This window comes from Alnus glutinosa, chromosome 5 (assembly GCF_958979055.1).
Source record: "Alnus glutinosa chromosome 5, dhAlnGlut1.1, whole genome shotgun sequence".
NCBI classification, from domain to species: domain Eukaryota; kingdom Viridiplantae; phylum Streptophyta; class Magnoliopsida; order Fagales; family Betulaceae; genus Alnus; species Alnus glutinosa.
Genome location: NC_084890.1, coordinates 4,036,893 through 4,042,892, shown reverse-complemented (window position 1 = coordinate 4,042,892; position 6,000 = coordinate 4,036,893).

The following is a 6,000-nucleotide window of genomic DNA, read 5'->3' as shown; positions in this document are numbered from 1 at the left end:
TGGGTCTCTTCCATGTATTTTGTGTTGTGCATATGTACGTTGTGCAAAAAAAATTTCCAGACAAAAAATAAGGCATGGGAAAAGTCATTCAATTTGAAGCGTACAGAATTGGAAAAGCAAAGCATGTGAACTTATTCCTTTTTAATTTTTTTTTTTTAAGAAAAATTATATATATTCATCTCCTATTTATCTCTATACAATCAAGTTTCAAATCTATTATTAAATTTGTGAGATCCATATTAGGTCTCATAAATCTAATGATGAATTTAAAAATGAGATGTGTAAGAAGAATGTGTTCCATGCTTTGTTAGGTCAGTATATTTGAGATACATTATGAGAGTAGATTTAATTCCTTTTGTTATTTTGTAAGTGACTAATATGAAAAATTATTTAAAATACATTATGTCAATCAGCATCAAATGAGTCATAGTTAGGTTTGAAGAACATTACAACATTTTAGGAGTTATCCTAGAAAACTCTTATGTTTCTACTTTCTCCCTTGCAAAAATGCATAAACAGCAGACGATAGATAAGTCTGCATATTGTGCTTGAGAGAGACTAACCTTTAAAACTCTAGTTTCTTAAGTCCAAGGGAGACTCAGACTACCCTCATCGATAGTCCAAGTCTTCTAACCCCCACTCAAAAGGGCTCACCTAATTAATTAACGTGTTGAATGACTTTGTGAACGTACGTGTAGTTTGGTGTAAGAATGAAATATGTCATAAACCATTCTCACTGGCCCACTGGAGTACGTCCTCCCAGTGGAAGACTTCAGACTCTATGTATGCGCTGACTTGACTCGTTTTAAAATAAACGAGCCTACCTACCCATCTCAATCGGCTTTTCATCATTTCACATCCATAATTTTATTTTGAAAAAAAGTACACATTCTTTTCAAACTACTCCCATAAATTATCAAATATATATATATATCAATATTGTCTTTAAAGTTAACAAAAAATAAAAATAATCTTTAAAAAGTTTCAATAAGACAATTACATCTTTACAAATTTTTTTTTTTAAAAAAAATTCTTTTAAAAATAATAATAAAAAATAAAAAACGAGAAAAATGAAAGTTCAAGAGGTGGCAGCCCAAATTGAAAATTATATAAAAGAAAATCTAAAAGAAAAAAAAATAAATTTAAAAAAAAATGATTTTTTTAAATTATTATTTTTTTAAATATTTTTTTTTTGTCATTAAGAGACATTGATATTGTTTAATAGTTTGAGAGATACATTAACAATTAGGTTATACTTACAAAAAAAAATAAAACAATTATGTGATAATATAATGGAGTAAGTGCACTTTTCTCTTTTCTTTTTTACTTCTTTTTCTTTTATCATCTTCTTACTCTTTCTTCTATGTTTAGGCACATTTGGTAAAACATTTTAGGGGATTCTTTCTCTTCTTTTTTTTTTTTCCTTTTTTTTTTTTATTTACAGTGACGTAATATAAATGTGATTTTTTTTTATTAAAAAATAAAATAATTGTCCTAAAAAGATTTACCAACCAAATTGCTTTTCACCATTTCATATGTATCACTTTCTATTGTACTTTTCCTTCCATTTTTTTTTTTTTACTTTTTATTCCATGATTTGTTTGCGTTGAAATATTAAATTTATTTACTTTTGTAAGTTTGAAATTTTTGAACAAATAATAATTTAATATGGTATGAGATAACATACCTTAACCCATCATTTTCCTCTTACTTTTTCTTCCATGATGCTTTTGTCTTAATGCTTTTCATCATTTCACATCCATCATTTTCTTTTGGGATAATTACACCGTTAGTCCCTGTGGTATGCCATAATTATTTTTTACTCCCACTGGTTTAAAAAGTTTATAAGAGGTCCTTATGGTTAGCAATAATTACAAATCAATCCCTATAGTCAAATTCCGTTAAAAATTTTAACAGATTCTGTCAAATGCCAGGTCAGCGCCACGTGTCGCCAATAAGATGACGACACGTGTCCATCTTAATAAAAAAAATATAAATTTATTAAAAAAATAAATAAATATACTTATTTTTTAAAAACAAATAAACAAAAAAAAAAATAATGAACAAGCCTTCTTGACCAAATGAAAAATGAACAAGGCCAAATAGGAGTGGTTGTATTACACCTAAGGCCATTGGGGTGGCTACCTGTGGCACGATTATGTGTCGCTCAGCTAACATATGACACATGCCCCATAACATGTACCAGATAATCAGAGTATAATATATATCTATCTATGCAGCGGAAAACATAAATCTGAATAGTGGAAATTATAACTTATACATCTATCACAAATTAATTACAACAAAGAGCCATTTAACATCTATCTATCTGAGTCTTATTAACACAATAATTACAAAACAACTATGGCTTTACAAAGAATAAGTGACACAAACGTCACAAGCCATACCAAACCTATAAAACAGTGGACAACCCGTGGTCCGACAATTACAACCGTCGCGGCAAGCTTCAGTCATAATATCCCAAGCACACTGCTACTAACCCATCAACATACCGAAGTACCTGCAGCCAAAGAAACATCATCTACACGGTTGTGGTGGTATCCACATCCGCATAGGTGAAAGAATGAGTTCACCACCTTAGCATAAAACATACTAAGACCTCAGTGGTATAAGCCTAACTGAATTTTCATAAAGAACCAACATTTCTTTTATTTTTAGTCGTGCGAGCACTATATTACCCATAATTTACCAATAGCTAATACAACAAACACTGGCTGATGTGAATTTTAAATGTACTCGCAAGTGCACGAATCGTTTGCAGTTAATGGATTGCAAGTGCGAGGTCGATCCCACAGGGAATTGCGTTTTTGCAAACAAAATTTAAATCCAAATTAATTTAATCCTAACCTAGTTCCAAAAATTAAGAGATTGTTTTTGTGAATAAAAATCAAAAGCATAAACAAAATTAACTAGAGTGAATGTAATCAAATAAAAAAAAGGCACTAAGGTATCGGAATCCGCACTCACAAACTCATAGTAACATATTCTCATGATCAATAATATTTTCCAAAGTTCTCACAATAAAATCTTAAGTATGTTTTACTTTTGCTTCAAATAATTAATCAAAACCATCCCATGTATCTATTCTTTACCCAAATCACAAAAGAAATCCAATTTAAATTAAATCATCAAGTGTATCCGTAAATCACAGCAAGATATCCAATTTAAATCAAAACATCAATTGTATCCGTAGAATAAATCACAAGGGATATCCAATTTTTTTTAAACAAAGAAAACCAAGCACAATCAATTCTATGGAACTATCCTAAATCATCAAATGTATCCTTGAATCACAAAAGATATCCAAGAATCATTCCACAAAATTGAATTAAAGTAAAACAATTGAAAATCAAACTCATTAAAATTGGAAAATATTACATCACATGAGAATATTGTTGCTAATCATAAGTGAGGCTTCATCCTCAACCTTAGTTGAGAATTTAGCCTTTCATGGCTAAAAGTAACATGCTAACTTGAATTGAAAACATTAAAAATTAAAAGAACTTACAAGAAAAATTGTTGCAAGAAGACACCAAAATTTTGCTCTAGCCTCACACCCCTTTTTCTTGAAGCTTAGAGGTCTATTTATAGGGAGAAAACAAATCCTAGAAGCCCTAAAATTCCTAGAAAAATCGGAGGTTAGTCTCCTAGTTTGAGTAGGAGACTTAAAACTCAATCCAAGAAGGAAAAGGACTCCAAATCCGTCCAAATTTGCGGTATTTTATTGCGAGGCACTTTTGGCATAGAAGACGTCCGAATTAGGAAAATACTATTTCATAAGGATTTGTAGAAAATTGAGTTAGCTTTCCAACGCCACTTGATTCACTTCAATCGGATATTTGAGCTGATTGTTATGGCCAAAATACTGTGACATAGGCAGAATTTGAAATTTAGTCCAATCCGCTTTTGACTCCAATTAGAGAAATTCCGATTTAGTCCTCTCCTTGATTTGGTTGAACATAACCACATTATCTAGGTCTTCTCAAAGTATGCTTTCTTTCACCATAAAGCTATTGTTTTCTCTCAATGACCTGCAAAATACTAAAATACCAAAACTAACCAAAAACATTAGAAAATAACAAAACTAAAGGTTTAGTGAATGCAAATTAAGGGGTCCACATATGCAATATTTGGCACTCATCACTGGCTATTCTGAAAACATTTAAAACATACTATATAGCTGTGAACATATGTAGAAGTTCCAATCTACCGCTTGGAAGTTTCTACATATAGACCCCTCTATAATAATACTTTTCATTGGTCGTTAAGACATATGTGCACACGATCACTCCATCACAGATATCACGTATACACATAAGTCTTAAGCAAAGAACATGGCATCTTACTCTTCCATACTAGGATAACATACTTCAACAAAACACTTGCAACATCATCTCTAATCGTATTTCAGCTTCGTGCATTGAACGTCAGTAGATCATGAGAGCACTAGAGCTAAAATCAATCATGCTAACATGTCTTTCCTGAAGAACAATAACAGTCAACCTTCTTACTCATAGACATGTCATTACTCGCGCCTGGGCAGTCATGTATCCATGTACTTTCAAGTTCAATGTATGCTATTAACACATGACTATTCGATAGAAATATACATAGCTCTTTTCCATTAAAACTCTTATGCATACTAATACATTTAGCAAAACTACTCATAACATAAAAACATCACTCATAAAAACAATGTTATACATGATATGTATGAATTGGGGCTAATAATGCTGCTGATACTGATATGCTGCTGATACTGTTATGCTGCTGATACTGATATGCTGCTGAAACTGTTATGCTGCTGATACTGATACTGCTGGTATGTATGCTCTATACTACATACTCAATGTTCTGTGTTTGACCAGTATATATTTCATTATTGTATCATGCTGAAATCATGCAGTTGCTAAATCATGTTCTCTTAAAACTAAACAAATCCAACATTTTATGCAACACTTTGAAATCATTCAAAACATAATTTCTTCATAAAACATAACCAATTTCAACATGACATGTTCTCAAACAATTTTACATACTTTAAATCCCAACCGCATAACTTAACACTTTAAATCAATTCAATACTTTTCACTCTTACACTTTCTTAAACATCATTGATATAGTTTAAACATAATCGAAACTAATCAAATCATCTCAAAACATACATTTCATCATATGGTTGGTTCGGTTTCATAAACAATATATATAGTTTTATCAATCCAATACATGTAAAAATATATATTTTCTCAGTGAGTGGAATACCCACCTTGGCTGCATTGGACTCCAACTCGAACACTCCCTTGGACTCTAGTCACTTGGACTCTACATTGGAGAACCAATTAAAGTCTCCAATTCGAACACGATCCTGCAAACATTGGTATCGTCAGACTACACTATTGAATCACATACTCTATGACATCCTAACTACTCGCATGTTCACACATTGCGTTACTCGCTTCTAAAACTATCTAGATACTTTAAGCTATTATTAGACTAGTCGTTGGTTATAGGTTATTATTATATTTTGCTTATTAATTAGGAGATGCATTTATTATTTTACTCGCCTACATATTATTATTACATCACATTACCATCGTGAATCCATTAATGGTTTGTTGCTTATTTACTAAGTTAACAATATATATTTAACATGTATGCACGCATATGTATATATGTACATATATACATATACATATACAACTCTTAAACCTAACCGATGATGCACTTAAATACTTTGGGTACATGGATAGGTGTGTTAGCTACTAAATAGTCACATAATGAATCCATAGTGTATTTATGTGTTTCTATAGGCTTACTAGCTTATATTTACCAACTTAAGGTTATTTAAGTAATTAACATCATAATAGTTGTCCCCTATGATATTAACCTTAGACTTTATGTTTATGTCTTAATTCATTTCTTATCCATTAAATACAATTACTAATATATTCAATACTTTGCTCATTAACTACTACCCAT